At 38.1% G+C, this 27900-nt stretch overlaps 1 protein-coding gene across 2 annotated transcripts in view; it reads left to right on the top strand.

Moving 5' to 3' along the window:
• Positions 1-212: 212 nt before the first annotated feature.
• LOC127650848 (transcriptional repressor p66-beta-like) overlaps positions 213-27900 on the top strand; it is an 85519-nt gene continuing 57831 nt past the window's right edge. The window contains exon 1 of one of the 2 annotated variants that reach the window (XM_052136485.1): positions 213-229. The gene's annotated coding sequence lies outside the window, so the exon portion shown is untranslated. Of the gene's footprint in view, positions 230-851; positions 1066-27900 lie in introns of those variants that run through there. The other variant, XM_052136484.1, reaches the window with a different exon arrangement.

Here is a 27900-nt window from a genome sequence, read left to right as displayed (position 1 = left end):
CTGTACAGTAACAGTATTTGTCGAGCGAGATACATACAGTATAAAACCCGTCACTGTAAACAACACTCGGTATAACCGATGAGTGAAAAAAAAACCGAAACCAAATAAACACTGCATGTAGAAATAATCTGACTGAATCTTATATTCCTGCGGGTGTACTTGCTAACGACAACCGTCAATTATATATTAAGGAACACAGCGTTTTTCACCTGCATGCCGATTTTCTGGTGTAAGTAGGTCAAGGGAGAATCGTATTGTTCTGTGTGTCACTGCCCGATCAGTTGTCGTGTAAGAAATAATAAATATAAGCAAGGAAACGAAAGGGGGAAAGACAAAAAGACTTAACAACTGCAGTATTTTTGATATGCACTCCAAATGAGGTATGTCATGCTACCGAAAACAATTGAGCAGATTCGGATATCTCCTTTAAATGCGCATCTTGTAATTATTATGAATACGAATTTTCTAACAATTACCGAGTCAGGCAATAGCATATCAAATTTCGCAGGAATCACTCTTGTCCACCTATGCGGCCTGAAATAAAATAAAAAAAATCACATATCTGATACTGTAAAAAATACTGTCTGTTTTGGTGTTCTGTAAGTTTTAGGCACGATCGAAGAATGTCAAAACCCTCGCGACGGTTTCAGATCACGATGTTCCTCAAAATGCTCCAGTCAATCGCCCCTGAAGACCTGAGGAGGGAGTTAATATGGCTGTCCACAATTTATCTGTCAGTGTAGTAGTAAGTTCTCCTTGTGCTGCCGACACGACGCGCTGCATAACAACCCATTTAGTTCACATCATTTCAGAGCTTCTTGTCCCCTCCCCTCCAGACACAGACAACAACATACACCTTAATAAGGGCGCGTCTCCGACACAGCCGCCGACCAATAACCCGTATGTCTGGGCAGAGACCAAGGGGATGAGCGCTCGCCGAGGCCCAATCAGCGCTTTTTTGTTGCCTGCCGGTGCCCGGGACTGGTTGTGAGGAGCTACAGCAGCGCTTCAGGATCGGAGAGTAAACCCGGAGCCAGAGGAACCTGAAGGGGAAAGGCGAGTCAGGTGAGTCCGGGGGTTCGAATGAGGCCTAGCCGGTATCGGAACGGATTCGAATTTACACGCGAAATGATTTACAAGCACGAATGATGCGTCAGTTGATGCAACCGAATGGGGTAAACGAGTAAAAGCGATCACCGACGCACGCTTTTGAGGAGCCAGACAATAGCATAGCAGCATTTGCGTGGAAAGCAAATCGTTTCTAACATGCAGCAGTTCAAAGTGGCTGGCTAATATTATTAAAATTATCTCGGGATTGCTCTGGTGCGCGTCGTAAACCGAGCGGCTCACTTTTCTTCGGAAAAGTCGTTATGTTTAGGAAGCAACTTTAAGAAGTTTGGTGGTTTATTTGTGTGAAATGGGTTTCATTGTTTCATCTGGCGTCTCTAGGGGTTAACCCAGATTGGCGGAGAAAGCCTCGCGTTCTCCCGGCTGTGGCTACAGTAGCAGCGGCTCAGAGACAATGAAAGATAATAACAAATTCACTCGTACTGCGCCATCTAAATCAATCTACGGGATATTTTCAAACAATATCAGCTCAAACGTGCTGTTTAGTGTCTGTTTTGGGGGAACGGATTTTCTCAGAATTGTGTTGAGGACACACGGTGGTGCACGGTGAGCCTTTATGACTGTATAATTAGAAAAAAAGAAAAAAATCTCGAAATGCATCAGCCATTTACGTAAGTGAGGACGTTCTCTCAACTTGCTTCATATGCACGCAAATGGCTGCCCAACACTTGACAGACGTGAGAGTGAAATCTAATTCCAGCGTGAATGCAGGTATTGATCCAAGCCAACAGGGAGTCACTGATAATCTGGGGGGAGATGACGTTTAGAAAGAAACTCTGATCAATGATATATATATGCAGTTTGTTATTCGTGCTCTACAGACACGTCCAAAGTGAGACAGTGCTTAATTTATAGGCTTTGTATAGTCAGCGGCTTACTATAGTAGTCTGATTTGCAGAGATTGGACCCCTCAAGGATTTATAATATGCTTTTAGGAGCCAAATAATAGAAGTTTATGGAGAGATCCTTAATTTTTTCCCCCTTCATTCTTTGACACATTATTTTATCTATTGTGTACAACGCATCACATTCAAAGTTAGTTTGAAAGCATTTTAAGTAAAAAAAATGTACTTGCCACAGATTTCAACGTCCTACATCTTTCCACTATATGAACAAATTTCAACAATCAAGTCAAGTAGTTTTATAATTTGCACATCTCATACCGTTTACTGAGCATTGAAATGCTTGGGATGAGGCTCAGATTGCAGAACAATGACAATTTTGACAATCGGGCAAAAACAAGATGCAGATGAAGAATGGAAACACAAAGGTAATATAAAGTATAGAGTAAAAATCTAAATGAAAAAATATAAAATCGAATGCATATGAAGAACAGTAAATTAACTCCAAAGGTGTAGTGCATAATATGAAATAAACAAATGGACAACGCAGTAATATGATGTGCTGTGTGGTAGTAGAGCAATGATAAATAACCAATTAAATAGTAAAAACAGTAATTGAAGGTGTGCAGTGGCCAACCCACCCAAAAAGTTATAATTTTAAAGGAATATTCTGGGTTCAATACAAGTTACGCTCAGTAAACAACATTTGTGGCATAATGTTATTGGCACAAAAATAGTTCATTCTTCTCTTAACTTGTGTGTTGTTTAAGCTGTGAAGTTTTTTTAAACTATCGTTTTTAATAATCTCATTCGGGTTTACAGAATTATGTCGTTATGGTAACAAAGTTGTAAATTTGGAAATAACTTTACACAGAAAAGTTTACTTCCTGATTTTATCACACTAATATCTAGTCTGCTTATTGTTTACATCTTGTGGCTATACTTTTGAAACATTGAATACTTAAACATTTACAAATTGGCCCCATTCACTTCCATTGTAAGTGTCTCACTGTAACCCTTTTTTTTTTTTTTTATGGGACGGGCAAGTCGAAATACATTTTTGTGATAATCAATATCGTGCCACAAGCATGGATTAAGCTTAACTTGTATTGAACCTGGAATATTACTTTAAATGCAATGATTTACTTAAGAATCTCACACAACTACTTTTGTACTCCTATGCAATATGTTGTATAGTATGTAAAAGTGTCAGAGAAAAGGCTCTCCACCCACTGTGATCAGAAGTCATGGAACATATACGTCTTGTGGAATGACCCTGTTCAATCATACTAATGTCTCATGTAGAAATTTGTGTAAACAGAACTTACAACTAAATATTTTTTAGCAAGTGACACATCTGATAAGGGCCAATTGGACTGCTTTCTGCTAATTTTTGAAAAAGGCTGCTGCAGGGGCACCTCACTAGTATTACATCCTCAAGAGGGGTCCAAACAATGTTCTTATTGACTGTTTTGCTCAAAGACATTTTGTGTGGACTGTTCCCTCCCTCCTCTCCCTCAGGCGGAAGATACTTGGCAGTGTGGTATTTATTTTTCTACCTTTTTTAGGCTATTCGTCAAGCTTATGGCAATCGCTTGTGAAAGGATCTTATGCAGTTTGTTCTCTTTAATTTCCATGGTGCATGAGCACCTTATTGCTAGTGACTGTCTGGTCTCGTTAAGTCTACAAAACCTGTGAAGTGTGGTGCCAAGTGATAAGATGGAGCTGAGTAAAGACTCTGAGCTCAAGTTATCAATGGAGATTTCATCATAGATCTGTCACAGTTTAGAAGTACCTGTTCAAGTACTGCTTATACCTGCATCACTCCAGATCTTATAGTGCCACAAGTGCTTCACCACACCATTGATATTCTTATGCTAAATACACCACTATAAGTCTAGGTCCTATTTTTTAATGAAAAGATGAAAATTGTCATGTTTACTCACTCTCATTTAACTAAATCCAAGTTGACTTTTATTTTTACGTAAATGAAACAAAATGTAAGGGACTGACAGCCTCAGTCACCATTCACTTTCATTGTAAAGAAATATAGATGCAATGACTGGGGCCAGCATTCTGGCTAACATCTCTTTTTGTGTTTCATATTAGAAAGTCATATGGGCTTGAAATAACATGAAGGTGAGTAAATGATGACAGAATGATTTTTAAGGACTAAATAGCTATTGACATTATACCTAAATACAAGACTGTTGAACAGTTCCTTAACATTTCACTGGCTCCTCTGTTCAAATGTGGATTGTCTGAAAGACCAGTTCACACTTTGCCATTGAAAGCTGAAAGAGATATTTGAAGTGGAAATCACGTTTAGAACTGGATATTAACTCTTGGATCAGAAAGAGTAGTCAAGTTGGCTGAGTTTCAGGCCTGCTGAATGGTCAGAGATGGTAGTGTTTAGAATTAGCACAGCAGTCCCCCCTTGTCAAAGGTTTTGTGTAGACACAATAAGATGACTTGCTCTGTAAACATACAATGTGAGATTTACGGCAGTGCAAAATGATGTAGACCCAAGTTGTCCTACTTTTGTAAAGTGAACCCTCACTGCGACAGTTCCGAGACACAAGAGGTCGGCACTGACACTCGCATGTCCTCCCATTGATCTCTTAACCTTCAACGCACCTTCAGTACCTACGCTGTTGTTTTAAAGCCAGTCAGAATGGCTCATTATGTGATAGTGGGTTTAAAAAAAAAGACCCTCCGGACCGAACTGTCCGGTCCAAAAAGTTTGATTCATTGGCTCTTGGGGAGGCTAGGGGCTGCTGTTCACTCTTTCAAAGATAAGACTTATTGGTCTAGGAAACAATATGACCACGTCTTTTGGCTTTATAAAGCAGAGTGATGACAACATCATTACCTCAGACCTTCCCATTGACATCATTGTAAAATGTATTACCCCCTCAAATACTCATAGGAATGTTATCTGAAGTTTTCAACTATTTCCTTTTGGTTAAATTTGTGTTCAAGTGATGTTCATACTAGTTATTTCTTATTTGTCTTTGATAATTGATCAGTTTGTATACCAAGACTGGCAGCATTCTCTTCTCATTGGCTGTTAAGAGCGGATCACATTGATTATACGTTAAAATCAGTGCTCTTTTCATGGCCCATAGTTATTTAAAAAATAAGACCTGAATGCCTTATGTTTTGAGAAAAATGAAATCAATGTAATTACTTCTTAATCAGAAAAATCCTCAATGAAAATCCTTTGAGGGGAAAAGTCTTGTCAGTTGCTGGTACATAATTGATATGTATGATGTTAATGAATGCTTGTGAAGCAATAAATCTAGAGCAGCAAATGAAGACTAGTATCAATTAAGCATAATGTAGTCAAACTGTTTCTGTGCCTTTTTGGACTTCAAACCACTCTGTCCATTTTCACTAATAGTGAATCAAATGAGTACAGTTAAGCTATAATAAACAATTTGGAAACCAGTATAGGCTACTCTAGGTGTCAAATTCAAGTTTAATTTGAGAATAGTTATTCCTCTCAAAGTCGTCAAACAGATTCTGCAAATAGTCCTATACTATGCTGTTTTTAGAAGTAGAGCTTAGGGCTGGGTGGTTTTTCAGATTTTTCGAATTAGTTCCAATTTGCGTTTTGGCACAATATTTTAAAAACTTTTAAATCGAGATTTTGCAAAAAATATTGCAAAAGTTATAGTTTTAAATCCACCAAAGGCTGAAAAAGGAAGAGATAAATCATTCATAGCGCTTGTCTTAATGCCACTCCTAATTTGATCAGCTTTGAATGTGACGGGTGAACAACATGGAGACACAGTAGGGCTGCAACTGATTATTTTGTCTATTAATCTAACAATTTACATTTTTAGATAGTAGAACGATTATTTGACTATCCAACGATTTATTGCAATGATTAATCATTAGGTCTTAACCGATTATTCAGCTTGTGCCCGACTTAATAGGCTGTAAATGTGCTTTCTAACAAAGAGGACAAAATCATCTTTTAAAAATACCTCCTAATGACATTCACTGAATTAAAGGGAAAATAACTTTTATTAAGTTTCATTCAGTAAAGAAATTCACTGCAAACAATTATATAGTTATCAAGTGTTTTTGTCTTGTTTTCCATTTAAAATAGTCTAAAAATCCTTTAAAAAAAAAAAAGATACACTTACTTGACTTTAAGACTTGCTATCAGAGAATGTATCTTAAATATAAGAGTATTTTGTATGCAAGTGTATTTTTATATTTATGCGAGTGCAGTTAAGACAAAATGTACTTGTATTCAAGATCTATTCTCTAAAAGCAAGTCTAAATATCTTATATGCTGCTTCTCAGGTGCATGCATATTTTCTTTAAGGATTTTTAGATATTTTAAAATAATTTTATTTTTAATATTATATTCAACATTTCAGATAAAAATATTTTTTCAGCAGTACAGCTGCTAAAGAAAATGTATGTTTTTTTTTTTTTAGATATTTTTATTTGAAAACAAGCCAAAACAAATCAAAAATGTATTTTGTTCACCTTTCTCTTCACATCTTTAACTCACAAAAACAAACTCTTATTATTAATAAATAAATTATTAATAATGAATTATAAGTAAAATCTTATTAAAGCTGCATATTGCCAATTTTCTTCATGATATGAAATGCACAGTTACATATATTATGATTCAGTAAGTCGTGAGCAATCACGTTATAATCTAGCTGCATTAAGCGTGCACGCTCGAGGGATGAGCATCCCCGCGACAGAGATTGCATCAGCCGGTTGCTGTTTCAGTCTCTCCCCTTTATGTATTTACACTATGCACAATTCATCAAAGAGGAGCTGACTGCACATAGAAATGCCAGATTTGAAGTTTGTAGATATTTACATGATCTACTTAAATTATTTTAATTTTAATTAATCTATAAAGCATTAAATATAACTGCATTTAAGATGTAACTCTGGGATGTTTCCTTTAAAGGCTCTCGACATGCAAGTTTGCTCCAGCTCCACTTATTCCACAACGAGAGAGTGCTTCTGTATTTACTTAGTAAAGCTGTGAACATTTTGAGTTCATCTGGACTGTGAGCTGTGTAATTCTTCCTCTCCTCAGTCAGGTGCGAATTGCAGTGCTTCTCTTACGCAGCATCATTGGTTTAATGTGATCTCATGTTATGTTAAATGAGATCAAACGACTTCGACAACAAAATTTTTGTCGACACTTTTTTTTGTCTATGTTGTCGATAACATTGACTAATCAGCCCTAGTACACAGTGTGATTGTAGCTCAGCTTCGTCCATCATGCAGGTATACAATGGCTTAAGACCATAACTGACCTGGCATTTGTATGTTGATTAACGGTCTCTTTTCTTTTTACCCATAAAAAAACATAATTTACATGACCATTATTGCACTTCATTTCAAATCATTGAGGCTATATATGGGAGAATCAAACATCCGCAGCTCTTGCCATGATGATTCAGGTAGATTGATAATTATTAATGGTTGGTGCATTTGTAAATTTTTCTTGCACACTTTTGTTTCCTATAATGAAAAGAACTTGATTTTTTTTAACCAGGTTGCCTTACATTCTAATAAAGTACATACAATTTGAATTATGTTAGAGTACATATAAAAGTTGAAAAAATCGAATCATGAATCATCCATAAGTTTGATCAAAATCAAGATAACATTTTCTTTTTTTTGCCATATTTTAGGACAGGCCTAGTAGGACAGGCCCTAGTAGGCCTGTCCTACCCCTTTGGGGGTCTTCGGTTGCATGGGGACCTTTGACTTCTTCACTTCTCCATTCAGTTCTGTCAATTGCAGATTAATTATTCTCCACCATTTTATTTGTGATCTTAGTTGAGCACCATGAGAAGGTGAAGAGACGGACTGTTTCTGTCGACCGTAATGCATTGCGTGTATGTTTGTATGCTGGTCTTTTTAACACCTGAATGGGGTAGGCTGCATTCTGCGGGCCTCCTGCTAGGCTTATTAAACCCCACGCAAAAACAATCAGCCCAGATGAATGACTTCCTGTGAAGTTTAATTAGAGGGCCTCCCTGATGCTTTTGCTGGATAAACAGCAGCAAGAAACAACATGACAGGCCTCTTATGTTGATTCTTGAAGAATGTGTATATACAAAGAGTGGTTATTCCAACTGGAAACTTGCACAGTTGCACATGAAAGTAGGCAAGAATAATATTGTGATGTACAGGGTTATTTAAACCTGGTTACTTTTATGTGTTTTACTGATCAGATAGCGACCATTGCAAAAGTGTGTGTAAATGCCCTCCAAAACGGATAGCAATGCGATCATTCAATCTATCTCAGGAGGGCGTTTTAGATGCCTTCAATATTCGACTACTCTGTACAGTATACTCCGTCTTTACATGTGCCGTTATGTCTAATGGTCGACCGATTTATCTGCCTCTGCGATAGATCGGCTGACATTCTGACTGTTTTAGTAATTGCCATCAGCTGAGAAATTTTCCCCTTTGGCCGATTTGTTTCTTGAGGCCTCTGAGAATCGCCTGCTTTCATGTGAAGCGATTGAGACATGTAACGACCAGTCACAGTTCGTTTTGTTGGTATGTGCCATAGTGTTACTACAGAAAAAGAACAGTGTGCAACATAATCTAATTTAAAAGGTCCACATATCAGAGCCGCAGCAGACGCGTTAGAGCTCATAATGTTAAAGTGCTCATCTGTTTCATTTTCCCTCTCTCTCCTCAGCAGTTCCCTGTAACAAGGGATGACCAGATTTCACGTCACGACCAAAAACCAGGAAAAAAACCATGTTGTCTAATGTCTATTTTTATATATATATATTTTTTTAAATGGACTGAAAATGTGTCATTCGGTGTGGGTCTAATTGCTTGCGCCGTGCGTGTGTCCTGCCCTCTGCCTGGCTGGTCTGTGAGGCTGTTACTATGGTAACGGAGTTCACGAGGCGATTGTCTAGGTGAACTTTCAGTGCACGTGAAACTCTCAAAATGAAAACATGGTGGAACAACGCAATCTCCCGGAGTTGTATCCGCCGAAGAAGCGAATTAAATGAGCTATTTAGGGGCATTTTGTGTATCTAAAATGAAAAAATGTGTATGCGATGCCTCCAAATAGTTTTTCCTACTTGAATAAGATTTCAGTGAGCGTAAATGTTCTTTGATTATCCGGCCGATCGTTAGATTACGCAAAGAAAGAAGGTTCTCCTAGCCTGACACCGTTTTATTTTAAATGTATGGTTTAAGTTATAGTTATTTATTTTGTTATTTTTAATTTATATATACATTTATTTGAATTTATTGAAAGGGTATACATTTTTGTTGAAAAGGTACAGTACATTTTGGTGTAAGAGGGCAGATAGAGAAAATTATAAAAAACTTAAATACAAGTATTTTACCTACTTGTTTTCAGTTAAAAGTAGGAATATATATGTTAACTGCATATCCTAACGAACGCTGCAATAAAAGTTGTGATTTGTTTGTGGAGGTTTTTATTGTTGCATAATAGGTACATTTGCAGATAATCGTGATTTTTGTTTTTTGATTTTTTTTATCAGACAATAATCGTACCATCAAAAATTCACATCGTGACATCCCTACATGTAACTTTTAACTGTCTTGTCAATAAAACTATCATATACTGTCTGCAAATCTGCACATATCTCGTTTTAACAGATGTAATAAACCAACCTCACACAATTTCAGCAGACTCAACTGTTGAGTCTCTCCTCAACAGTCCCCTGTAACCTTTCTTTTTTTGTGTGATTTTTCTCCCCTTTTCCTCCCCAATTTGGAATGCCCAATTCCCAATGCATTCAAAGTCCTTGAGTTACCTCCGTGTCTGAGACCATCAACCACCGCGGTATCCACGCACAACTCGCCACGGGCCCCACCGATAGTGAACCACATTATAGCGACCACGAAGATGTTACCCCATCACTCCACCCTCCCTAGCAACCGGGCCAATTTGGTTGCTTAGGAGACCTGTCTGAAGTCTCACAACCCACAATTCTTTGTTTCACGGAAATGTCTAAAAATTAAATTACGTCAATTTTCCCATTACATTAGAAATTGTATATTAAGTACTTTGTTTATGCAGCATGTTATAATTTGACTTAATTTCAAATAGAAAAATAAGTCCAAAGGTCCGAAATATCCCACGACCCACAACGTGGGTCACAACTTTTTTTTAACAATAATTAAACTCAAATTCGTACTAAACATGAATATTTTAAGAGGGAAATGCTAATACTTGCTTTTCTTAAGTGTATTTATATTTTAACAATACAGTTGGCTGCATGCACATATTATATGGAGTCCTTCATGTGCGTTTTGCGGTATTTACAATAACGATTAATTTATTAAATTGATCGTTAATTTCCACATTGATCGATTATGAAAATGTTTAAAAATTGACATCCCTATATGGGAAGAAAAGAGACACTGGGCATTTGCAGTGCATACATTTACATTTATGCATTTGGCAGACACTTTTATCCAAAGCGACTTACAGAGCCCTTCTTACAGGGACAATCCCCCCCGGAGCAACTTGGAGTTAAGTGCCTTGCTAAAGGACACAATGGTGGTGGCTGTGGGGCTTGAACCAGCATCCTTCTGATTACCAGATTACCAGTTATGTGCTTGGACCACTACACCACCACCACTCATACATACCTTATTCCAAAATGTATTATATTCATAATGACAATGTGAAAGAAGTTTGTTTGAAATCTTTGCAAATTTATTACAAATAAAAAACTAAAAAAATCACATGTACATAAGAATTCACAGCCTTCGCACAATACTTTGTTGAAGCATCTTTGGCACCAATTACAGCCTCAAGTATTTTTTGAGTATGATGCTACAAGCTTTGTACACCTATTTTTCGGCAGTTTCTCCCATTCTTCTTTGCAGGACCTCTCAAGATCCATCAGGATGTATGGGGTGCATCGGTGCACAGCCATTTTCAGATCTCTCCAGAGATGTTTAAGTCTGGGCTCTGGCTGGGCCACTCAGGGACATTCACAGAGTTGTCCCGTAGCCACTCTGTTATCTTAGCTGTGTGCTTAGGGTCGTTGTCCTGTTGGAAGGTGAAACTTCGCCCCAGTCTGCAATCCAGAGCGCTCTGGAGCAGGTTTTCATCAAGGATGTCTCTGTACATTGCTGCATTCATCTTTCCCCTCAATCCTGACTAGTCTCCCAGTTCCTGCCACTGAAAAACATCCCCACAGCATGATGCTGCCACACTGTAGGGATGGTATTGGCCAGGTGATGAGTGGTGCCTGGTTTCCTCCATACATGAGGCCAAAGAGTTCAATATTTGTTTCATCAGACCAGAGAATTTTGTTTCTCATGGTCTGAGAGTCCTTCAGGTGCCTTTTGCTGAGGAGTGGCTTCCGTCTGGCCACTCTACCATACAGGCCTAATTGGTGGAGTGCTGCAGAGATGGTTGTTCTTCTGGAAGGTTCTCCTCTCTCCACAGAGAAACGCTGGAGCTCTGTCAGAGGGACCATTGGGATCTTGGTCACCTCCCTGACTAAGGCCCTTCGATTGCTCAGTTTGGCTGGGCGGCCAGCTCTAGGAAGAGTCCTGGTGGTTCCAAACTTCCATTTACGGATTATGGAGGCCACTGTGCTCATTGGGACCCTCAATGCTGCAGAGTTTTTTTTTTAGTTTTTTTTAGTTTTTTTTTGTACCCTTCCCCAGATCTGTGCCTCAATGCAATCCTGTCTCGGAGGTCTACAGACAATTCCTTGGACTTAATGTCTTTGTTTGTGCTCTGACAAACACTGTTAACTGTGGGACCTATACAGGTGTGTGCCTTTCCTAATCATGTCCAATCTACTGAATTTACCACAGGTGGACTCCAATCAGGTTGTAGAAACATCTCAAGGATGATCAGTCAAAACAGGATGCACCTGAGCTCAATTTTGAGTGTCATGGCAAATGCTGTGATACTTATGTACATGTGATTTTTTTTTTTTTTTTTTTTTTGTAATTTGCAAAGATTTCAAACAAACTTCTTTCACGTTGTCATTATGGGATATTGTTTGTAGAATTGAGGAAAATAAAGAATTTAATCCGTTTTGGAATAAGGCTGTAACATAACAAAATGTGGAAAAAGTGAAGCGCTGTGAATAATTTCCGGATGCACTGTAAGTGCATACAATGACTTAAAGTCTTTCTGGATAATAAAATGTTAAACTGCTTTCTGGATTATAGATCCGTCCCTCCACACTAAGAGTAATCACTATTTTTGGACTGTTTCAGAATTTTCACATTCTCCATTTCCGCATGGCTAGAGACCAGTAACATGTCTGTTAGTAGGTAAAAGTGTTGCAAAACTCAAGAGCTAATAGATTTTAATTTGAGAACATGTACAATAATTCACACACTCCAATTTAATTTAATATCTCTTTTTATAACCTTACAGTTAATTATACATTTAATACAATTATTACGCTAGTGTTATATGTAGAGGTGCACCGATCAGGAAATTTGAGGCTAATGCAATCTTTGATTTTTAGAACACTAAGATCCGACGAGACCGATTATTTATTTATTTATTTTATTTTTTTCTTAGATCCCTTTCTTAGATTAAAAGTTATATTCTGCAGTTATGTTTATGCCCCACACAGTAAAATATGGAAAGACTTTACAAAAAAGTTCCATTTGTTAACATTAAGTTCATTAGTTCATGTTAACTAATGTTGTTAATGTTAGTTACAACATATAATATTGAGTGTTTTAAATCAAAAGCTGTATTGCTTAACATTAATGCACAATGAATATTGTTAACTAACATAATGATTTATAAATGCTGTAAAAAATATATAATTCATTGTTTGTTCATGATAACTAATGTGAAAGAAATGATGCCTTTTTATTAAGCGTTACTTAAATGTATTTATTTGTTTTGAAAATGGTTATGAATAGTTATGTTGTCAATATCAAAGGTCATTGTGACATACTGGCAACCAGTAAAAAACATGAGATCATCACACACGGTAGACATATGTTCAAAGAAAAATATATCCATTACAAGATTTAAAACTGCTCCAGTGTTTGCTGTTGGCATCTTGTTGTAACACAAATCACGAATTATTAAGCAAATGCTTGAAGAATGCGGTGCTGTTATTGAACAGTTTTATCTTTTATTAGTGGTATTGTGACCAACATTAATCTGATTTAAATTGGGAACCTCGCAGAATAGCGCTGAGTGTCTGTGAGATATTGAGAGCACCTGCAGAGCGCGCATGTTTGACACCGAGAGCGCTCATGTTGAAGGAAGTGAAGCTGAAAGTGCTCATGATGGCTCAAACACTCTCTATCGCTCCACACAACGAGTGATTGTCACGACTCATGTTACATCATGTGTACTCCGTTTGTATTTGTTGTTTAATTTGTTTTATATCCATTTGCATTCTCTTTATCCTCTACCTGCTCACAGTGCAGCGAGTTAGAATTACTATCTTGATGACTCTAGAAAATGGGCAACTTAATATTCTTACACCTCTAATTCTTACACATTTTTAAAAACAAAACGTCATATCATGTGAATTACATCATGTCTGAAAGTTTACATTTGTGAATCCTTGGAATTGCCAACATCTCCAACCATCCAAAGGCCACTCTGTCATTCATCAAGGGCTCAGTTAGTGCTCATACACTGCTATGTGAACCACACAGGAACTGTGAAACAAGAACTGCCCTTATTCTAGACATGATTGGCTGATCACTGATTTAAGACGAAGATGGGCCTATTTCGATCGGTGCACCCCTAGTTATGTGAAATTAAATTTTCATGCTTTGGATCCAACTTGAACATTTTATTGAAGTGATAAAAGCAAAATATGAAATGAAATGTACAATCTCACATACGTGTGTGTGTGTGTGTGTGTGTGTGTGTGTGTGTGTGTGTGGATGCTCCCTTCTCAGTTAGCTGATTAGCTTTTTAGTTTCAGTTGCATTATGCTTGCATGTCGTCAAAAGTGTGGTGAGTATGTAAAGTATTAGCCGATGGCCATTCTTTCTTCATTGTCCATAGGTTAGAGATCAGATTTAAATGTGTTTTGTTGAGACACATGAATTTGTCCAAGTGTAAATGGGATGTGCATACTTCAATCGATCAAAAGCAGGGGTCTTCAACCATTTTCATGCCAAGTACCCTTTGGTGGGTAGAGAGAGACGGACTAAAATTGCAGGCTACCATGTTATTGTATATACTGTACATACTTCATGATATTTACATTGCAAAGCCATTGAAAAAACAATTAAATGCTGCCCTGCTGAAAAGACCAGCTAAAACCAACATTTGCTATTTGGCTGGTTTTAACTGGTCACCCAGCCTGGTCATATCTAGTCAGGCTGGTTTTAAAAGGGGTTTGAACACTTCTTTTTAGCTGGTCAGGGTGGTCTTAGCTAGTCTCCCATTCTGGCCAAGCTGGTTTAAGCTGGGAGTCTAACTGGTCTCCCAGCCTGACCAGCTAAAACCAGCCAACCAGCTTAGGCTGGTTTTAGTTGTTCTTTCTGCAGGGGTCTACAACATTTTTGGCATGAAATAACATTTTTAATATTCCTTGTTGATCCCTAGTGCCAAACCTCCTTCAAAAAGAAAGAAAAACAGACAGACCCTGTCCATGCAGACTAAAACAACTCTTATAAGGTTACTAAAATGACCTTCATCTTATGCGAGTGATCGATTTTTATACATATATTTTGAAATTAATGTTAATTTCATTGAGTAAATCTTTTAATGATGAAAACGATGACTGAGTGCACCTTGAATTATGTTGATTTGAGGGTCACCATCACGTGTGCGTGTGTGTACGCGCGGAACTCACGCTACCTTCCACTGCAGCGCTGCTAAACTTGATGTGTGTTGTGCATTGAAGGGTTTTGATGAGCATGGGCACGTGAAGGGTTTGTCCGGGCTGTGCGCTTCTGATGACAAGCTCTGTTTAGCCACACTTTAGGATTTGGCATGCAGCTGTGAAGGACTTCAACGTGTCGATAGACTAAAATTCATACCCCTGTAACTCGTGTGCGAGTGAGTGATTATTACTAATGACAATGTCGTATCAAACAATAATTTGCTTGACTCTCTGGGGGCCGTGGACCCCCTGTTGAAGACCCTTGATCAAGCGGCATAAAGTGACTTTGGTATAAATAGGCCCACAGTGACAAAAGATGTTTTTAGGTTTAAGAAAGTTGTCGTTTTCATTTTGTGTCTGTAATTCTCCTTTCTTCCTCCCTCCCCCATGGATGGTGTCTGAACATCCCAGTCATAAAATTTGGATTTTGTTCCAGCTTCAAGAGTGAACTTGTCACTAGTGTTTTGGATTGTTGTTAATTTGTTCAACCTCTCTTAAGTGGGAGTTCTGTAAAGATGAGATGTGGACTGCGTTAATTGCGAAGTCTCCAGGTATTGGCTCTGGTTGAAAAATTCTGAAGTATTGATTCAGGCCAAGCTGTTTTCATCGTTCTGCAATGTGTTGATTGTAGCGAGACGGAAGCTGTCAATGAATATGAAGCACATAGACCTGTTTTACCATAGAGTAAGGTGAGGATATAGAATCCCCTGATGGGTGACTCTCGTAGTGTGACGTTCTTACTGCACTTGTGTGGGAATGAGGAAACTGTGTGAGTTGGTCGAAGGATTGCTGGAACCCTGAATTCAATGGAAGATAAAAAAGCAGAACCCATACAAAGCATTTCTCTATGGAGCCATCTTGGATTTCATGGCCTGGGGTTAGTTTATCTATTAATATTGATGGACTTGACAATATGCATGGCATTGCATCATTTATTTAAGGTAATCTTGACTTGGAATGTGATGTTTAGTTTTTGGCAATGCATTCATGAAAACTTGGTTTTAGTGATTTTTGGCACACTCACATAATTCGGAATGCCTGTACTTGTACATTTTACATGACATTGTCAATTCCACAAAGCAGTTTAAACTGAAACGACTACATAAGAAGTCCATTTCTGGTGGTTGACCTCTATGGGTTTTTTGATGGCTGATCCGACACCAATATCTGTAGAGTAGAATCAATTTTATGTTTGTGTGTTTCTTTTTATATTAGGGTTGCAGCAGTATACCAGTTTCACGGTATGAAAATGTACAGTTTTATACCATGTACATTTGCTTATCTATGGTATTGAGAAATAAAATACAACCGGACAGAGAATCTCACCTGTGCGTGCACATCTCTTTTCTCTCTCGTCTGCCTGTCAGACTCATTAACTTGTGCTACACACATGCAACGGAGAAGACGTCAGAGAGAGGCAAGGCGGTCTGACATAAGTGTGTGTGTGTGTGTGTGTGTGTGTGTGTGTGTGTGTGTGTGTGTGTGTGTGTGTGTGTGTGTGTGTGTGTGTGTGTGTGTGTGTGTGTGTGTGAGTGTGTGAGTTAAAGCAGTGTTTCTCAACTGGTGGGTCGCATGTCTAGTTAGACTGGGTCACGGACAGCAGGGAAAGAAAATTGCCATGGTTCTCCCATTGAAGATATTTCAGTGGATCCCCATTTGATAGCCTATCTGCTGAGGCAGATTTAATGATAATCTCGCAATCGGCTAAAGGCTTCTCATCTGCACTTTCACACAAGTGTTGCGGAAACCAGCTCGCGATTATGATCTGCTCTGCTTTATGGCGCACGTGCGTGCAACAACCGGGCTTCCCTCAATATTGCAGAGCACAGACCTCAAAACTGATGTGACCATCCTATTAAGACTTTTCTAGATTAAAGCGTTACGAAGTCAAGTCGAACCTCTCAAACAGTAGTCTTCCCTGACATGCCAAACAGCACTGAGAAGGAAAAGAGCAACACTGCTATTTTTTTTTATTATTTTTTTTTTCATTATGCTTTATCACCTTTACAAAATTGTTTCACGATTTTACATAAGTAAAAGTAACCATTATATTTTGACAATGTTATATTTTTATATGAAATAACCTAAAGGTAGACTCTATTAGACTTCTTCAACAGTGGCATTTTTGAAGATGTGTTTCAGCTAGTATTTATTTTTTTCATAAATATTACAATTTGTTATTTTTTTTTTTTTTTAAGACTAGCTACACTGTGCTAACCATGGTAATGAGGAGCCTTTCCTCCTGTGTAATATGTATGTTCTGTTTGAAATTGGAAAGTAAATGGGATAATAATGGGCTCATATATTTAAATATGCTCTTAAATGTTTAAAAGGGGGAGAGAAAACTTCCTGCTAAATAATGTCACTTGATGCATGTTCTTGTACTTGAAAACCATGAACAAAACTATGCAACATAAAAGGAAATGTGACCCATTACATGTTAGGTTTTTACTATGGTGGGTCGCCACTTGATTTCCAATGTAAAATCTGTCCTGAAGCAAAACCAGTTGAGAACCACAGAGTTAAAGGTACAGACAGGAGCAGTATTTGTTAAATATTAATAATCATAAGACATTACTTTAAAAGCTCACACAGCTGATGTTATTTTTTCATTTAGTAGTTAATTTAACATGCTATGCTAACATGTAAACTAACATGCTTTAGTTATATAACATGTTCTAGTTGCATGCTATTTTTTATCGTGTTTATAATTCGATTTATTATTATAATTCTGTTAGATTTCTTATTTTATTTATTTTCAGAAGGGAGACTTTTTGTATTTTTTTACACATACTTCAATAAAAATAAATGGTTTCAATTATAATTAAGCGTTTGTTCAACCAAAAAAAAATTATCAGTTACTCATTGTAACTGATCATTGTAACTGATAATTATAATTGTGTAATATTGTGATATTTTCTGAGACTGTTATCGTACCCTTGAAAATCTCATACCATTGCAACCCATATATACATACATACACCTACTTATTCATGCAATTATCTAATCAGCCAATTGTGTGGCAGCAGTGCATAAAATCATGCAAATATGGGGCCAGGCGCTTCAGTTAATGTTCACATCAACCATCAGAATGGGGAAACATTTGATCTCAGTGATTTTTGACTGTGGCATGATTTTTGGTGCCAGATGGGCTGGTTTGAGTATTTATCTAACTGCTGATCTCCTGGGATTTTCACACAAAACAGTCTCAAGAGTTTACCCAGAATGGTGCCATCCATTGAACAGCTGTTCTGCAGATGGAAATGCCTTGTTGATGAGAGAGGTCAATGGAGAATGGCCAGACAGGTTTGAGCTGACAGAAAGGCTACAGTAACTCTGATAATCACTCTGTACAATTGTAGTGAGCAGAATATTATCTCAGAATGCACAACATGTCAAACCTTGAGGCAGATGTGCTGCAACAGTAGAAAACCCCATTAGGTTCCACTTTAGTCTTCCAAGAACAGAAAGCTGAGGCTTGGTGGACACAAGCTTACCAAAACTGGACAGTTTAAGACTGGAAAAACATAGCCTTGTCTGATTAATCTCGATTTCTGCTGAGGTACAAAGATGGTAGGGGCACTGCAGTCTTGGCTTTCTGTTCATGGCTGATAGAAGTGGAACTCGACTTGGTCTTCTGCTATTGTAGCCCATCTGCATCATGCTAGTCTGCTCAGTACAATTGTACGGAGTGGTTATCTGAGTTACCGTCTGACCATTCTCTGTTAACATCTCTCATCAACAAGGCACAGAAATAATACACATCTTAATATCAGGTGTAAATGGGGTCTGACAGTATACATTACAGTGCTGTGAAAAAGTATTTGCCCCTTCCTGATTTCCTCTGTTTTTATTTTTTTATATAAAACAAATTCTAACAAAATGTAACTTAAAACAAAAGCTATCTGAATAAACCTAAAATAACATTTTTAAATGATAATGTTATTTAGGGCCCTATGAAATCTGTCTTATTTTTTCAAAAGGCAGTTTTATTTTCCCCCACATTCTGTGTTTTCTGTTGTATTTTCTTTGAATTCCGGGTTTTGAAGTTTAATTATATTTTATTAAAAAAAATTAGTGAGGTATACTTTCAAAGCTGTGCACACACAACGTGCATGAGATGGAACGGAGCGCGCAAAGTGAAATATATCTGGGCCTTTAGTTACTAAATCCCCAAATTTATTCAAATGCTTTCATAATGGGGTTCAGCTGGACTATACACACAGGCCTGATTACTGCCAGCCATGTTCAATCAAATCAACACCTAAATAGAACTTTTTCAGCAGCATAAAGTTGGCTAAAAGTTCTCACCCAGTAGCACACTGTACCAAGGTAGAAAAAAATTACAGAAATGATGAGGAAAAAGGTGATTTGAAATACATCAGTCTGAGAAGGGTTAAAAAGCTATTCCAAAGGCTCCGGGACTCCAAAAATCCACAGTGAGCCATTATCTCCAAATGGAGAAAACTTGGCAGAGTAATGAACCTTCCCAGAAGTGGCCGACCTTCCAAAGTTCCTCCAAGAGCGCAGCGACGACATCCAGGAAGTCACAAAAAGCCAAGGACAACATCCTGAACAACTGCAGGCCTCTCTCACATCAATAAAGGTCACTGTTCATGACTCCACTATCAGAAAGACACTGGGCAAAAATTGCATCAATGGAAGTGTGGTGAGGTGAAAGCCACTGCTAACCCAGAAGAACATAAAGACTCCTGAGTTTTGCTAAAACACACCTTGATGATTCTCAAACCTATTTGGGAGAATCTTCTATGTACTGATGAGTCGAAAGTGGAAAACAGGGGTCCCGTTTTATCTGGTGTAAATCAAAAACAGAATTCCACAAGAAAATCTCTACTGTTAAGCATGATGGTGGTAGTGTGATTGTGTGGGTATGCTTTGCTGCTTCAGGGCCAGGATGACTTGCAATAATTGAGGGAAACATTAATTCTGCTCTCTACCCTAAAATCCCAAAAGAGAATGTCCGGTCATCAGTCCATGAATTGAAGCTCAAGCGCAACTGGATTATGCAGCAAGACAATGATCCAAAGCATAGGAGTTTGTCCACCTCTGAATGGTTCAAAAGAAGCAAAATGTAAGTTTTGGAGTGGTGTAGTCAAAATCCTGACTTGAACCCAATTGAGATGCTGTGGCAGGACCTTAGACGGGCAGTTCATTTTCCAATGTGTCTGAACTAAAGCAATTCTGCAAAAAAGAATGGGCCATAATTCCACCACAGTGTTGTGAAAGACTGATCTCCAGTTACCGGAAGCGTTTGGTTGCAGTTGTTGCTGCTAAAGGTGGCACAATCTGCTATTAAGTTTAAGGGGGCAGTTAGTTTTCCACATGGGTGATATAGGTGCTGGATAACGTTTTACTGTCGAGACTCAATGTTGAGAGAACTTTATTCAAATGCAGAGCAATATCGCACAGCAACTACAAGAGGAGTGAAGTCGGAGGAGCAGTTGTCAGTGTCGATCTGATCACAGATATTTCTTATAAAAGTGCTCTTTGCCACACGTATGAAAATTATTTATGTTAATGCCACATACTGTAAAATTACTTTCAGCTTACTGTAGTTGTGAAATGCTAACATTTGGGGCTGTCGATTTAACATGTTAATTTGGTGTGATTGATTGTATTAAAAATACCTTTAAAATTCGACTGTGTTTATGACACGGTGCTGCCAAAGAGTTCCAAGTTTGTCTGACACAGGTGTACATTGACTTGTACTTAGGAAAGCCCTTAGAATAAATATATCTGTGACATAGGATGCGTTCCATTCCGAAGGGCTCATCCCAATGCTCTAATCTCTTCAGAGGGTTTGCCCTCCAGAGTGAGAGCTTAGGATGGTTTAAAGGTGTAGGGCTCAAAAATATCAGTCATTCGGAATGCACTTCAGCATCATCTATCCAGGCCAAAAGAGCCGCTGCCGTTGCGCAAAGGCTGGCGCTAATGAACATCACCTGTATCTAATCATAAATATTTAAACATGGTTTTGCCTCTAACTGCTCTTCAGAATGCAAACCTAAAAGAAGTTATTTAAATGTTTGACTTTATGAAAAAAATATAAGCTTCTTGTTTGTTTTATGGAAAAAAAAGAACAATTATACAAATGTACAGTGTATATTTATTTTATTTCAACTCCTTTTATTAAAATAACAGATCAAGTGAATTTACAGGAAACTAACACAAGCAAAAGCCAGTTTCAAACAGAAAGCAGGGGTTTAAAAGTTTATTGTAATAATGAAAAGCCTTTATAAACCACCAAATTTTAGTTTATAGAACCAGAGTGTTTAGTTGTGCAACTGGTTTAATTTACAACAAACCTGCAGACTTGTAACATATGCTCTGCTTCCGGTCCGCTTGGCAGTGACGCGTCCATCAGGTGAACCCTATGGAAATGGCTGTTTTGAAGTGCCCTTAGAAGCAGCTATATGAGCCCTTCAGTTTGGAACGACCCTTAAACATGGCGGCCACAATCGTTCCCCCTTTGAAGTGCACTTCGGAGGAAAATTTGTCCTGTTTTGAATGCAGGGATTTTGACGAATTCTATTGCAAAATGGATTGCGGTGGACTGTGGGCCAATAATAGGCTTATATTCAATAATTTTTCATATATTCCCTTCCCTAAAGAGACCTTTTGTTTTATCAGCGATCATTCGTCTGCCACAATGTAATACATTTCAATTATCTGAATTATTTGTTCACTATATATTGAATTATTGTTATTTGATGAGCTTTCTCAGCAAATGTTTGGGCTATATATGCAGTTAATTGTGATGTAATTCGATGTTAATCTCAATATCATGCAGGGCTCAAGGCTAATGATTTTTTTTCTATTGGTCAGTTTGGGCCAGTACTTCAGATTTTTACTGACCCCAACATGAAAATGACAAATAGCTGTTTTCACCATCATGCCTTTAAATTATTTCCAAAGATAAATATTTTTTACATGTCTTATGTTTTTAATACAATGTCCCCCAGGGGCCTGGGTAGCTCGGCAAGTAAAGACGCTGACTACCTGGTGTCGTGTGTTTGAATCCAGGGCATGCTGAGGGACTCCGGTCAGGTCCCCCAAAATTGAATCACATTTATAATTTGCAAGATATGATTTATGCCTTATGTAATCCCATATATGCGCTTTACAGATATACAGTGGGTACGGAAAGTATTCAGACCCCCTTAAATTTTTCACTCTTTGTTATATTGCAGCCAGGAAAGATGCAACAAGTTTTTCCACATCTGGATTTGGGTATCCTCTGCCATTCCTCTGCCATTCCTCCTTGCAGATCCTCTCCAGTTCTGTCAGGTTTGATGGTAAACGCTGGTGGACAGCCATTTTCAGGTCTCTCCAGAGATGCTCAATTGGGTTTAAGTCAGGGCTCTGGCTGGGCCATTCAAGAACAGTCACGGAGTTGTTGTGTAGCCACTCCTTTATTTTAGCGGTTTGCTTAGGGTCATTGTCTTGTTGGAAGGTGAACCTTCGGCCCAGTCTGAGGTCCAGAGCACTCTGGAGAAGGTTTTTGTCCAGGATATCCCTGTACTTGGCCGCATTCATCTTTCCCTCGATTGCAACCAGTCGTCCTGTCCCTGCAGCTGAAAAACACCCTCACAGCATGATGCTGCCACCACCATGCTTCACTGTTGAGACTGTATTGGACAGGTGATTAGCAGTGCCTGGTTTTCTCCACACATACCGCTTAGAATTAAGGCCAAAAAGTTCTATCTTGGTCTCATCAGACCAGAGAATCTTATTTATCACCATCTTGGAGTCCTTCAGGTGTTTTTTAGCAAACTCCATGCGGGCTTTCATGTGTCTTGCACTGAGGAGAGGCTTCCGTCGGGCCACTCTGCCATAAAGCCCAGACTGGTGGATGGCTGCAGTGATGGTTGACTTACTACAACTTTCTCCCTTCTCCCGACTGCATCTCTGGAGCTCAGCCACAGTGATCTTTGGGTTCTTCTTTACCTCTCTCACCAAGGCTCTTCTCCCCCGATAGCTCAGTTTGGCCAGACGGCCAGCTCTAGGAAGGGTTCTGGTCGTCCCAAACGTCTTCCATTTAAGGATTATGGAGGCCACTGTGCTCTTATGAACCTTAAGGGCAGCAGAAATGTTTTTGTAACCTTGACCAGATCTGTGCCTTGCCACAATTCTGTCTTTGAGCTCTTCAGGCAGTTCCTTTGACCTCATGATTCTCATTTGCTCTGACATGCACTGTGAGCTGTAAGGTCTTATATAGACAGGTGTGTGGCTTTCCTAATCAAGTCCAATCAGTATAATCAAACACAGCTGGACTCAATTGAAGGTGTAGAACCATCTCAAGGATGATCAGAAGAAATGGACAGCACCTGAGTTAAATATGAGTGTCACAGCAAAGGGTCTGAATACTTAGGACCATGTGATCTTTCAGTTTTTCTTTTTTAAAAAATGTGCAAAAATCTCAATTCTGTGTTTTTCTGTCAATATGGGGTGCTGTGTGTACAATGAGGAAAAAAAATGAACTTAAATGATTTTAGCAAATGGCTGCAATATAACAAAGAGTGAAAAATGTAAGGGGGTCTGAATACTTTCCGTACCCACTGTACATTCATAAATACATCATTAATCTCGTCCTGCCATTTACACATGTGTTTTTAAGCCAAGAGTTCTGTGGAGGAGATGATGGGTTTTCGGTCACCCGTTTAGTCATGCTGTCATGCAACATTTGCCCATGTGTAGTGTTTTCACAAGAAGGATCAAAGATTATCCACTGAGTTAAATATTTGATTATTGACTGAGAGAACAGATTTCCTACTAAATTGGTTGTGATGTGTAATATACAGTAGGTAAATATTAGGGCTGATCTGTGAATTAACAATGTGTATATAACATGAAATCAGACAACCCAAACAAGACCAAAACTGACTGATATACAAAGAACAAAAACAAAAATACCCATGTTTCAGAAATGAGACATAGAACAGGTGTTTTATTAGGATGATATGAAGTAGACATTTTCAAATATTAATCTTCACCCTGCAGCTGAACAGCTCTGATAATAATAGCCTAATAGAATAGTGATCTTGCTTCTTTTCATATCAAACGGCATTATCATGTCAAATTAATGTTTACGTTTTGAAACATTACCTAATTAAATGCATACTTACATATTGGATATTGTGCAGCTCGTGATATGCCAGACACATGTATAACTGGGGTTTAACAAAGTTTATTACTTCTCATTCTGCGTTTCATCTCTTAAGGCAAAATAATGAGAGAAAATATGTTCTTTTTTTACAGTGGGAATAAAACTAGCGCTCTGTCCCTTTACGAGAGCACATGCATGTTAAACAGTCTACGCTGCACTTAGAGAGATGATGATGAGACGCATGCACAGAGAGACATGGATTTTCAGTCCTGTAGAAAGAAACTGTGGTGATTTCTTGTGTTCCAATGTGTGGATTACTAATTTTCAACAACACGTAAAAGCGAGAAACCGGAATGTGTGGGGATACTTAAAATATTGCACAACGTTAAATTCATTAAGTGGGGGTTTTTCCTGCTATTTTCTACACCTTGGTAATAGCTGCTGCAAAGACACTTGGAAAACAGTGAGGACAGTGCTAGGAGAGTGCGCTCGGTGTCTGCACGATCTTGTGCATGCACACGACTGTGCCTTGGTGCGTCCAGTATATTATGCATTTGCGTGTCTTTGCGATATAAATATGCTCGCTTTTTGGTAGAAGTCTTTGTTCGCTCCATGTAATTTGTGTGCTCTCTTGCTTGTTGTTTGCTTGCACTAATGTTATAAATACAGCACTGGCCCGATCGGGCAATTGACAGTTCTAGCAACTGGCCTGAATCTTTCTCACACTGGCCCCGGGCCATCGAGCAGTCCTTATTGTTGAGCCCTGCACTTGTAACAGTGCAAGGACAGTTTTCGCAGAGCACCCTCGGTGTCTGCACATTCTTGTGCACTCATGCGACTGTGCCTCGCCGCGTCCAGTAAATTATCCGCTCGCTCATATCTGCCATGCACAATCAGGCAGTCCTTATTGTCGAGCCATGTCATGTAATTAATTAGATTAAAAAATGTTATCGTATGAAAGCCCTAATTTGAATTAAAAAAAAAACTTTTGTCACTATCAAAAATCATTGGACAAACTGCAACCAGTAAACACCATGAGAGCACCACACACAGAGTTGGTACATTAAAAAATAGGAGAGAGATATCCATTACATGCTCCAAAACCGCTCTATAGGGAAATCATTTGGAATCTATGATTTGTATACGTCTTTGACGTTTAGTTGTGAGGTATATCATGAATCATTACACAGATGGGGTGCCATTATTGAAGGTTAAACCGTTATTGCTGTTTGTAGTGTTGTTGCAACAAACATAAACCTGCTTAAATATGTGTTGTTGTTTTTTTTTTACAAAATACAGCTGGAATTAGTGACTGATAAGAGCATGCATGTTTGATTTGACACTGTTGTCGGAGGGAGTGAAACTGAGAGCATGCACAATTGTTGAGACAGTCTCTATTGTTCCACACTAGGGTTGTCACAATAAAAAAAAAAAATGCAGTAGTCAGTACCAGGGTTTTTCCTGGCTAAACATTAGGTGGAGCTGGCACCATACTGATCAAAAGGTGATGTTAAAAACAAATAAACGTTGGCTTTGCGTTAACTAATGACTTTGCAACTGAATAATAGTGTTAATTTGGTCATCTGTTTTTTTTTTTTTTTTTTTGTCTTTGTCCTATGTCAAATGTCCTTATTAGATTTTAGCATATTTATTCAATCTTATCATATTATTTGTAGTCATGTTTTAGTTGACAAATACTGGTCATTTTAATGTAGTTTTAGTCAATGAAAACTGTTGACATTTTAGTAATATTTTAGTAACATTTAGTCATATTGATATTTTAGTCACTGAACACTGTAAACATTTTTAGCCATAAGAGTATTATTGATAAGCATTTGTCAATCTTGTCTATCCAAAACATATGTGTATGTGTGTGTGTATGTATATATGTGTGTATATATATATATATATATATATATATATATATATATATATAAAAACACACACACACATTTTATTGTTGTTATTTTTCACATAAAATTGATCTCATCAATGATGCAACACGTTACGAGCTGCAGACAGCGGGGGTGAGAGACGAGTATATAACATTTTGCACCAGTAACATCCCTTGCACAGAGTATAACAGGGACCAAATTGAGTCTGTGGTCGGTAGTAGCAGTACTTCTGAAACACCGGTCTCATTACATCTTTTTTTTAATTTTATTATTTACTTTGTATCATATTGCTGGTACTTTTGACATCACTACTCCACACAGACAGTCTGTTGCTATTCATGTTACAGCAAGTATACTCTGATTTTGTGTTCATATGTTTATTTGTTGTTTAATTCAGTTTTAGATGCATTTGCAGTATCCTTGTCCAACTGTACATCGTAATGACTCTTTAAAATGGCACCTTAATATTCATACACATTTTAAAACAAACCAACATATTCATCTGAATTACAGCATGTCTGAAAGTGTAACATTTTTGAATGCTTTGAACTGCCAATTAATCAACCTCCTGGGGCATTAGTGGTGGATGTGATTTTGTGCATTCTTTAATTAAAACCAAAAGTTCGGCCCCGAATTTAGACACGTTCTGCTATCACAGAATTTAAGATGAAGCTCGGCTGTTCTAAATTGATGGCGGAAGATATTATTCCTTTTTGACTCCTGTTGCCTCTATGCCTGTGCCCATCACAGTAAGGAAATACTAAGAAATGTTTTAACATTAAGTAAATGCATTTTTTTAAAACTATTGGCCGATTAATCGATTAAAACACCAGCTGAATCGGTGTCTGTTAGTCGACCTCCATATAAAATATTAAGACAATTTAATGATAGCAAATATTATTTTGATAAAAATAAAGACTTATTTTAAACAATATTTACTAAATAAAAATAAAAAAAACTTTAATCATTTTATAACAACATCAGAATCAGCTTTATTGCCAAGTATGCTTACACATTCAAGGATTTCGTCTTGGTGACAGGAGCTTCCAGTGCACAACAATACAGCAACAAGACAGAGATAATGAAAAAATATAATAAAAAAAAAAATTAATAGAATAAATGTAGAAATGCACAATAAATAAAAAAAAAAATAAATAAAAAATAAATAAATATATATATATATATCCAATCACTATTGTTACACAACCATTTACACAAGTGCAATATAGCAGTCATGACCGTGATGAGACCTAAACCAATTTACAATAAACATCAGATTTTACACACACAGTATACATATCTAATATACACATAATTGCACAACACAATATACGATAATGATATACAATGTACTGTATACAATATAGAAAATACACCGTATACAATAACAAATATGTTGTATTGTGCTTTATTGACGTTCAGGCTGTTGGTTGATAGTTGCCAGTATTATTAAGAGCGAATATAATTTATGACAGTCCAGTGTGAGATAATAAGATTAATAATGTGCATTGCTGATGTATATTGATTGTGAGAGATCAAGAGTCTGATTGCTTGGGGGAAGGAGCTGGGAAGGAGCTGGCATGGAGTCTGCTGGTGCGGGTCCTGATGCTGCGATAATGCCTGCTTGATGGTAGCAGTGAGAGCAGCACATGGGTCGGGTGGCTGGAGTCTCTGATGATCCTCAGAGCTTTTTTTTTTACACATCGCCTGGTGTATTTGTCCTGGAGGGAGGGAAGCTCACCTCCGATGATGTGTCTGGCAGTTCACACCACCCTTTGCAGGGCTTTGCGGTTGAGGGCGGTGCTGTTGCCATACCAGGCTGTGATGCAGCTAGTCAGGATGCTCTCTACAGTGCTGGTGTGGAACCGTGTGAGGATGTGGTGGTTTATTCCAAACTTCCTCAGCCTTCTCCGGAAGAAGAGGTACTGGTAAACCTTCGCAACAGTGTGGACGGACCATGTGCGTTCCTCTGTGATGTAAACACAGAGGAACTTGAAGCAGCTAACTCTCTACACTGGTGCTCCATTGATGGTGATGGGGCTGTGTTCTCTGTCTTTTCT

The sequence above is a fragment of the Xyrauchen texanus genome, chromosome 10, assembly GCF_025860055.1.
Source record: "Xyrauchen texanus isolate HMW12.3.18 chromosome 10, RBS_HiC_50CHRs, whole genome shotgun sequence".
NCBI lineage: Eukaryota > Metazoa > Chordata > Actinopteri > Cypriniformes > Catostomidae > Xyrauchen > Xyrauchen texanus.
This window is presented reverse-complemented; position numbering and strand designations above follow the sequence as displayed.